Source organism: Arachis ipaensis, chromosome B04, assembly GCF_000816755.2.
Source record: "Arachis ipaensis cultivar K30076 chromosome B04, Araip1.1, whole genome shotgun sequence".
In the NCBI taxonomy this organism is placed as follows: domain Eukaryota; kingdom Viridiplantae; phylum Streptophyta; class Magnoliopsida; order Fabales; family Fabaceae; genus Arachis; species Arachis ipaensis.
This window is the reverse complement of record NC_029788.2, coordinates 48552370-48563246: the sequence shown is the minus strand read 5'-3', so window position 1 is coordinate 48563246 and position 10877 is coordinate 48552370. Positions and strand designations below refer to the sequence as shown.

The following is a 10877-nucleotide window of genomic DNA, read 5'->3' as shown; positions in this document are numbered from 1 at the left end:
AGAGAAGAGGGGTCTTCAGACTCCCTCCCTTCACACACTTTTCCTTCTTTTTCTTTTCTTAATAGGAGTTTAATTCTAGTTTGTACTTTTCATTTATGAACTTTGAAGTTTCAATTACAGTTTTAATCTTCATCTTTATTTTTCTGCACTTTTTTTCTTTTCTGTTTTGGTAGAGCAATGAACAACTAACTCTTTTCATTGGGTTAGAGAGCTCTATTGTAATTTGATGGATCAATTATAGTTTTCATTCTTCTTCTTCTTTCTTTTTTCTTGATTTAATAGAAACTTTCAATCTTAAATCAATTGGTTAGTTGTCTTGGAAAAGAAACTCTCCATAATTGGATCTCCTCTGAGCCTTGGAAAAGGGATGAGGAGATCATGCTAGAATTGCTTTCTCATATTGTACCAAATTGTGGTTTGGATGGATATAGTGACATATAATCCTACCAACACTTTGATTTGGAAATACATGTGGTATAATCAGTGACCAAACTTCATCTCTTTCCATGAGAAATTAAATCAAGGAATTGGGAAATTGTTCAAGCTTAGAGAGATTGGGTTGCCAAGGAATTGGGATCCAATCACTTAAGATTGCCAAGGAGATCAATGAATGCATTGATTGAGGAAGAGATGAGAATGAACTTGATCCGGAGGATTGCAATATTTCTTGATCCCAATGTTCATTTTATTTTTAGTTCTTACATTTACTTTTCTTGCCATTTTACTTTTTCGTACTTTATAGTTTTTCCTTTACATTCATGCAATTTACATTTCCTTGTTGCTTATCACTCCAATATGATTCATCTAACTAGGATAATCAATTAGCCATTGATTGCTTAATCCATTAATCCCTGTGGGATTTGACCTCACTTTATTGTGAGTTTTTACTTGACGATAATTCGGTATACTTGCCGAGGGAAATTTGTTGAGAGACAAGTTTCCGTGCATCACTAACAAAAACTAAAAAACAACTAAAAAGAGCTATTTACACTATTAACATATTCACAACAAGCAAAAGATATAACACCGTTTGTAATCCCCGGCAACGGCGCCAAATTTGATAAGGGAGTAGAAGTACTGTTGGTCTAGATTTTCTCCAAATAGAATTCCGTCGTTGAAAGTATAGTTGGTGCACGAAATCACAATCACACTTTGCAATTTCGCACAACTAACCAGTAAGTGCACTGGGTCGTCCAAGTAATACCTTACGTGAGTAAGGGTTGATCCCACAGAGATTGTCGGCTTGAAGCAGCTATGGTTATTTTGTAAATCTTAGTCAGGAGATTAATGATAAGAGTGGTTATATTTATGAAAAAATAAATAACATAAATTAAACAGTACTTGTGATTCAGTGATGAGAACATGTTGAGGTTTTGGAGATGCTCTGTCTTCTGAATCTCTGCTTTTCTACTGTCTTCTTCTTCATGCACGCAAGGCTCCTTCCATGGCAAGCTGTATGTTGGTGGATTACCGTTGTCAATGGCTACCAGCCATCCTCTAAGTGAAAAGGGTCCATGTACATGGCTAATCATCTGTCGGTTCTCATTAATGTTGGAATAGGATCCATTGATCTTTTTGCACACTGTCACTGCGCCCAGCATTCATGAGATTGAAGTTCGTTACAGTCATCCCTTCTCGGATCCTACTCGAAATACCACAGACAAGGTTTAGACTTTCCAAATATCAGGAATGCTACCGATTGACTCTAGCTTATACCACGAAGACTCTGATCTCACAGATTTGAATGCTCTGTTGTTAGGAGAGGCAGTCAAACTCGTGAACCAGGAACCAAAGAGATACACACTCAATCTGAGGTAGAATGGAGGTGGTTGTCAGGCACGAGTTCATAGGTTGAAAATGATGATGAGTGTCACGGATCATCACATTCATCATGTTAAAGTGCGAGTGAATATCTTAGAATAGAAACAAGCATGATTGAATGGAAAACAGTAGTAATTGCATTAATCCATCGAGACACAGCAGAGATCCTCACCCCCAATCATGGGGTTTAGAGACTCATGCCGTAGAAGATGCAAATTCTGATGTAAAATGTCATGAGGTACATAGTAAGTCTCTAAAAATAGTTTTTATACTAAACTAGTGACCTAGGTTTATAGAAAATGAGTAAACTAAGATAGAAAGTGGAGAAATCCACTTCCAGGGCCCACTTGGTGTGTGTTTAGGCTGAGCATTGAAGCTTTCACATGCATAGGCTGCTCCTGGCATTTAACTCCAGCTTTTGTGCCAGTTTGGGCATTTAACTCCAACTTTTATGCCCTATTCTGGCGTTAAATGCTAGTTTGCGTGATCTCAGCTCAAGCAAAGTATGAACTATTATATATTGCTGGAAAGCACAGGATGTCTACTTTCTAACGCAATTGAGAGCGTACCAATTGGGCTTCTGAAGCCCCAGGAAATCCATTTCGAGTGCAGGGAGGTCAGAATCCAACAATATTTGCAGTCCTTTTTCAGCCTCTGAATCAGATTTTTGCTCAGGTCCCTCAATTTCAGCTAGAAAATACCTGAAATTACAGAAAAACACACAAACTCATAGTAAAGTCCAGAAATGTAAATTTTGCTTAAAAACTAATAGAAATATACTAGAAAGTAGCTAGATCCTACTAAAAACTACCTAAAAATAATGCCAAAAAGCGTATAAATTATCCGCTCATCAATAGTCCAAACCAACAAGTAGTTCCCCAAATCAAATAATAAATTCAAATCAAAACAAATAACCCTGAGTAATGAAACCTCGGGTCGTTCTCCCTAGAAATGCAAATGAAATGTTACTTCTTCCGGTTGTGAAGAGGGCAAAAAGGAGTTTTGTAGTCAAAGAACAAAAGATTAAAAGAACTAAGCAATGATCAAAATTGTAATTAAGGCAATTAAAGGGAAGTGAGATCAAAACTAGTGAAAATCCTATAAACGCAATAAAAGTACCTTGACTTAGGAATGAGGATCCAAGGAATCCTATCATGGCCATAACCACAACTATGGTAATTATTATGAGTCAATCTCGCCTAGTCAACCCCAACCATCGAGGAATAAGTCAAGCAAGCATAATTGACCTTAATCCATAAGTCCTAACCAACTTACCAAAATAGTTGATAAAAGGCTAGCGTCAATGGAAACAAGAGCCAACTAACTACCCAAGAATTACCACTAAATGTCGGACATTATGACTCTAGTATCCTAGGAACTCAAACCACAAGCCAAGGTGGGAAAATCTATTCAAAATCTAGAGTTGGCATTTTCACAAATACCTTGTTTGCATAAAAGTAAAATATGGAAAATTACAAACTAAAATGTAAAACTATAACCAACTACCAACAAAACTAAACATAAACAAGCAATCAAACATAAAGAAAGCATGAAATGTAAAATTCATCAGTCAAAACTTCGAGAAACACAAAATTGCAATATGAACAAAGTAACTTGAACCAAAAGGAAATGAAAGTAAAAGTGCTTGAATTAAAGAGGAAATTGAGAGTACTTACAATTGAAGAAGTAAAATCAAAGATCAAAGCTTGCTATAAAATGCTACAATGGAAATTGATAAATCCTAGGAGAGCTATCTACTCTACACTACTCCTACTCCTAATTACTATGAAAACTCTCTAAAAATTTGCTCCAATGCCTCCCCCCTTTGATAAGTGGTCCATTCTCCTTCATATAGCACTTCCAAACAGCAATTCAGCCATCCAAAATGGGCCAAGAGGACTCCAAATTCATGCAGCACATGCCTCATTAATGAAATCACGTGCAGGGACCTGTGCGGACGCACACACCGCACACGCGGCTAAAAATTGACCTGTGCATACGCACAGGTGCGTGCGTACGCACACATCGAAATTTCTGCTTGTGTGCGCACACGCAGGGCTGTGTGCACGCACACTTCGCTGTGTGTGCTTTCCTTTGTTTTCTTCATGTTTTCTCCCTTGTACATGCTTTCTTCCACTTTTGGCTATCCATTCTTTCCTCCAAGGCCTGAAATCACTCACAAACTATATCACGGTAGAAGTGGAATTAAATTACTCTATTAAAGCACAAAATTTCATGTTTTCACATTTAAGATCAAACTAGGGATCAAACATAAAAGTATGCTATTTGGGTGCTTAAGTGTGAGTTCATGTGCTAGAATCAATCCAAATTGAGTCAAAACATACCATCAAATATGGACTCATCAACCGACTATGCTTCAATTGCATATTCTGAGCGTTTGTCATGTAATAGGTCTTGTTCGGATAACAAGAATTAGAGCTTTATGCACATGACGGTCTATTGATTATTGCTGTTAGTCTTGCATTGCATAATTCCTGATATTAAGTTTGGCCGGCTTAATACTAGTGAATTATGTATATTAAAGCACTGATGGGTTATCATGGATGATATACAAGTTTTGAGTAAAGCGAATCGCGAGTTTTGGGAACGATGGAAATTATTTCTCGAGGCTATTCAGTTGTGTGTCTTGAATTCTCTTCTAGTCGACTTGTTCTTTTATATCCTAACTTGAAGTTCATGTTGCTAATCCTTTTGAGAAGTAGTTTGACTTTTTAACTCTATTCCTCTATTCATATGCATTCTTGTTTGATCTTAATTGCATATGCTTGGTTGCAGTCCTTGTTACATCTATCTTTCTCTGTTTGAGTTCTTCTTGATTCACGTGTTCTTTGATATAGCTTTAAACTTGTCTTAATGCGTTGTGCCTTCTAACTCTGGATTCCGAGTCAATTCTTAGAGAAATTGTTGACTCAGTATTTCTCTTATTTGGCAGTGATTACAACCAATTTTGATATTTTTATAAAAATTGCTGTTGATTAGATATATACTTATCTATAGATGAAACTTTGAAGATTACTTGTACAGTTTAACAACTACTTATTCCTGATGCCTCGCCTGTACTTTTACTGGTTTATGGAACTGCACTCACCTTAAATACAATATGATTTTCTAACAATTTTACTACAGTTCCAATGCATATCTTTATTTGATTATGTATTTAGGTATTCCTCAAAATTCTGGAGAGAAAAGATGTTTCGCTTTCATTCCGGTTGATTTTCGTTGGATAAACTTTACTTAATTTATTTTGATGTGAGTTTGGCTTAGCACACCTCATTATTTATGCCAGTGTTATACTTTTGAAAATGTTGGACTCATAGCCTTCTTCTTATGAACGGACTTGTTCCTTTTTAAGCTTTTCGTCTCTATGAGTGTCATACGTGATTTTGTTTTTAATTATTCTCCTACCTCTTGAGAGCACTACCGTCAATCTCAGTTTCCCTTCTCTTGTGAATCTTATGCCTAGTGGATCTTGTTTGAGATCCCTTGATTTAAGATCTTTTTTTTGTCTGGCTTGACACATTTTAAGTACATCCTAATTTTCTTGAATATCCTTCTGAGATGGTGATTTCAAGAATAATTTTGGACTTTTGTTTCGAATTTTTTTTAAAGAAGTTTTGAATTCTCTTTGAAGAAATTCTAAACTAAATTTATTTTTTCTGTTGCCTGATTGTAGTTGAAATCATTGTTCAATTTTGACAAAGATGATTTAAAGTTGACATGCGCTATTTTAGATGAAGTTTTGAAAAGCTTCCTTGTTTAGTGGAAACTGGTTTGTTGGTAACGTATCACTTATTTCCTTTACCAAATTACAAGCAGATTTTACCTCGGATTTTCTTTTCTAAATAGAGTTTAACTTAGTCTTTCATCCTTGCTATAATTTTTATACACGCTTGTTTGAATATGAACCATGAGAATTTTTGAACCAGCATTTGATTATTTCCGAGTTTTTATGAATTACTTTTGGTTAAGTTGTGTACCTAATTACCTTTCTAAAATATTTGAGAAAAATATTTTTGCTGTTAGCCAAACTCGTGTGCATTTTGCTTTTAAAACCTATATAATCTACTTCAACATAAAAATGTATTGAAGTAACGCCACGTTTATGCTTTTGCTACTCTCTTGAAGAATATTTGTTGCTCAACTTTTCTTCTAGACTGCAAAGTGGTTTTTCCGCAAGTTTTCAACTCTTTCATGAACAAAGTATTCGGAAGTATTTTAATCGTGCTCTTGAGTTCTGTGAGCCTTGTCTTGGGTTTGAGATATTCTTTTCTGTAAACCTCATACTTTTTCGACTCAGCTTGAATTTGTTCAAACTAATGCGTTTATTTTCCCATTATTGATCCTATTGAATTTCTTTGATCCAAGGGTTGTCTTTGAAGTTGTCAATTGAATTGCTCCTAGCAAACTTCATTGCTTGAGCATCCTTGTTTATCTGGAATTGGATACATTCTCTCAAATCTAAAAGTATTACCTTTGACAATTGTCTCTTCGTTCTAAATATTGTATCCTTCTGAGTAGACTCGAGAATTGTTTGATATCACGTGCGACCTGTTAATGACATGTCATCATGTCATGTTTTTCTATGCTTTTTCATACAAGAAATTGATAATTAGTACTTAAATATTGCATTCTTTTGTGCTTAAATGGTATATTTCCTTGATCTTTTGATTTTATAAATTTTGTAGGAAATAAGTGAAAAAAGAAGCAAAATAGCGCAAAATCAGTTCAAAAGAAGAAAAGAAGGATTTTGGGGCACACTTTGAAGTTTGAGCATGCTTTGGAACTTTAGGCCACGCTTTTAAAAGCGTGGCCCATGACTATGGAGCCTTGTCATTAGCATCATGAATTATTATGCATGCATGCATTTAATTATTAATGACCGAACCAATAAAAGAATGCATGCATGAAACATTTCATTACTAATGCTAATTGAAAATGAATGCATGCATGAAAATTATTAAAGCCAATGAATTAAATGAATGAATGCTTTAACGATAATGCATAGCATTATTAATTAAACCCATACATTTATTTTGCAATTGGCTTTATTAATTAAAAGCCAATGAAATGTATGCATGAAGCATTGAATTATTAATGCCCATGAAATGAATGAATGAACGCTAATATTAGGTAAATGGCATTAATAATTAAATAGAATGAAAGCATGCAATTGGCATCAGCAAAGTAAATGAATTGTATGTAACGTTCACATAAATGAACGGAGCACTCATCAAAGGAAGGGCGCACCATGAGGAGCCACCAATGAGCGTTCAATCATTCAAGGAAGGCTATGTAGCGCTCAAAATTGCAACGGAGCACCCAAGAGGAGTGTTGACCAAGGGAAGCTGAACGCGCACCAAAACAAGGAAAGGTAGCGCTACGTTCATTATTTTACCTTTTACGGGCTTCCAAGCCAAGGATCAAAGGGGGAAACCAAGGCAGCATGTGAGCGCTACGTTCACAATTTTAACTGAGCGCGCTGTAGGGCAATGAGTATTGGCACATGAAGGGCGCACCAAAGGGAATGAACGCTACGTTCATTAACCCAACTGAATGCTCCACTGGAGCCTCACTAAACACACCTTGACTCACCTGATCCAAATTCATCCAAGGCCAAATCAAAATCAATCCACTCTTCTTCAAGCCCAAAGCAAGCAAAACTCATGGACATCAAACAAAGGCACAAGACACAGAGAAGCTAGATTAGGAATTTTATTTTGTAATTTGTTTTTAATTTCATTTTCATTTTCATTTTGTGAAAAGCCTATAAAAAAGCATCTGTTCCATTTTCAAAAGAGGCTGGCTCTACTAGAGAGCATTAGGAGTAGGGTAGAATAGAAAGTCCTCTTTGAAACACTTTTAATTTTTCTGCACTTTCCATTTTTCAATCTTGAATTCAATTTATGAAAAATTTCAATTTCTTACATCTCTCTGCTGCAATTTCCTCTTCTGCAATTTTTCAATTCAGTTTGCATTGAGCTTGAGTTTAAATTTTCTGTTCCCATTGCTTCCAATTTACTTTCATGCAATTTAAATCTTCCTGTTCCTCTGCACTTTACATTTGAGTTTACTGTAAGCTTGATTTATATTTCCTGTAAATTTATATTTTCTGCAATTGTTCTAAGTTCTAATTTACTGCTTTCTTTAATCTCCAGCACCCTGTCCCCTTTACATTTCATGCAATTTACCTTTATTTCTCTTTAAGCTTTAACTAATTTACATTTGATGCACTTTACACTTTTTCCGATTTAAGCTTCTATTCCATTTACTTTCTGCATCTTTAAGATTCCTGCAATTTACATTCTGTTGTCTACATTTCATTCAATTCACCAATGTTAGCTTCACTAAACTAATCACCCACTAAAGTTGCTTGATCCATCAATCCCTGTGGGATCAACCTTACTCTAAGTGAGTTTTACTACTTGATGCGACCCGGTACACTTGCCGGTGAGTTTTGTGTGGAATTCTGATTTCCACCCATCAAGTTTTTGGCGCTGTTGCCGGGGATTGATTTAGATCAACAATGACTAAGTAGGTGAGAAGTCTAGATTAAGCATTTTCTTTGTTTTTGTTCTCTGTTTTAAGTTGATAGCAAGGTGTTTGAGTTATTGCCTCACTAAGAAATTCTTTCTCTGTGACATGAATTTCAATTTTCAATGGTGTTGTGTTTTAAAAAATTTAAATAGAGTTCAACTCATCTTGTTATCAAATAAATTTTATGGGATATTACCCACCATCACCAATCTCTAATGGTGGCTAGGAATATCACCAAGAGATCACAATTTCTAAGCACTCTAATCAATGGAGATATGCTTCAGAACCACAAGATGAGCAAGAGAATCATATGGGATTTTTCCCTCCACCACCAAATGATGCAAGTCATTATTCTAATGGTAGCTGAGAGTATCACCAAGAAATGGTAAATGATCAAGCAAATCACATGAGATATTGTCCAGAACCACAAAATGATTTATGTCATTATCCTCATGGTAGCTGGGCATATCAACAAGAGTATGAACAATCAAGTGAAATGAACTATTTCCCAGAGCCACAAAGTGACTCATATTGCTATGATACTGACATAAATTGTGGTTGGGAAGGGAATTTCAAGATTTCATCTTCTATTCATCAAGGAACATCATTATTTGATTGTGTTGTCAATGCATACATGGAAAATTGTTCCCCAATGCCACAAGTTGATTCATACTGTGATGAATTCAACCATTCTTCAAGTTGTGCTTGGGAGAATCAAAATCAAAAAGCATTTGACAATTCATACTCCACTTATCAAGAGCCAGCATCACTTGAGCAAGCCTTCAATTCATTTATGCAAATTTGTCCACCCTCACTTCCTAGATTTTCATCTGAAAATTCTTCATCACTTAACTTTCCCTTGACACAAAATCTCTTCCAAAACTCACAATCCACACAAACTTCCATGAACCAAAGTCTTTCAAGGCTTGAAACCATGCTTGAAAGATATGAAAGGGAGGCACAGATATCCTGGAATGACCAAGAGAACTCCTTCAAAAACATGGAAGTGCTCATAAACCAAATGTTAAGTGTGAAGGAGGAAGTGGAAGAGCAAGAAGAAGAGGCCCCTGTGTCAAGTAAATTTTCAGTGAAGAATGAGGTGGTGGAGGTATTTGAACATGAAACTGCACTTGAGATGACAAGAGAACATGAAAACTCACAACCCTCACAAACTTCTTTAAACCAAAAACTCTCAACACTTGAATCTATGATTGAAAGATATGAAGAGGAGATAAAGAAATCTTGGGAAGATCAACAAACTTCCTCTATGAAAGAGCTACTAAGTCAAATGTTGAGTGCAAGGGAGGAAGTGGAAGAACAAGAAAGTGAGGAAGACACTCAAGAGAAGTCACACTCAATGGAAGCAGAGAAGTGCATAAAGGAAGGGCTCATGGAACCACCAATTCAATAGGCTCTGGATGAAGATAAAACTCCAACAATCACACAGCAACCAAGTCTTGAATCCAAAGAAGTAAAGGCAACTAATAAGAGCACCAATCCTATCCCTGATTCAGCAAGCAAGCTCAATCAAGCCATCTACAAAAGGAAGCTTACTGAGGAGAGGCCAAGACAAGGGAAAATAGCTTAATCTTCTCCCCCATTAAGGTCATTCCTCTTAACAAACTGGAAGAAGAGAAAGAAAGTGAAGAACATGTCAACCGTAGGTAACCTTTCTTTTCTTTACTTTGTTTACTTTCTCTATCTGCTTTGTTTAATTTCAATAAATTGGCATATGATTACATTCTAAGTTTGGTGTTGCCCTGCAACAATTTGTTTTCAATCTTTCTGGATGATTGCATAAAAAATGAAAGTGTCACACTAAGATTCTAAGTTTGGTGTGCCACTTAATTCTCTATGCAATTCATTAAGCAACACCACTTGTCTGCATAATTGGTGCACGAAATTGTGATCTCTGGTAATGGCTCCAAAAACTTGGTGCTCTAATCTCAATTCATAATTTGTCACAACTTCGATACAACTAACTAGCAAGTGCATTGGGTCGTCCAAGTAATAAACCTTACGTGAGTAAGGGTCGATCCCACAGAGATTGTTGGTATGAAGCAAGCTATGGTCACCTTGTAAATCTCAGTCAGGCAGATATAAAATAGTTATGGAGTTTTCAAAAATAAATAATAAAGTAAGGATAAAAACACTTATGTAATTCATTGGTGAGAATTTTAGATAAGCGTGTAGAGATGCTTTCGTTCCTCTGAATCTCTGCTTTCCCGCTGTCTTCATCCAATCAGTCTTACTTCTTTCCATGGCTGGCTTTATACAAGGTCATCATTGTTGTCAATGGTTACATCCCCTCCTCTTGTGAAAATGGTCCAAATGCTCTGTCACAGCACGGCTAATCATCTGAGGTTCTCGATCATGCTGGAATAGGATTCACCCTCCTTTTGCGTCTGTCACTATGCCCAGCAATCGTGAGTTTGAAGCTCATCACAGTCATTCAATCACTGAATCCTACTCGGAATACCACAGACAAGGTTTAGACTTTC

General features: G+C 36.1%; 1 long non-coding RNA gene across 1 annotated transcript in view; it reads right to left on the bottom strand.

Moving 5' to 3' along the window:
• LOC110270632 overlaps positions 2355–10877 on the bottom strand; it is a 24352-nt gene continuing 15829 nt past the window's right edge. The window contains exon 4 of the long non-coding RNA XR_002360272.1: positions 2355–2365. This is a non-coding gene — a long non-coding RNA (uncharacterized LOC110270632). The remainder of the gene's footprint in view (positions 2366–10877) is intronic.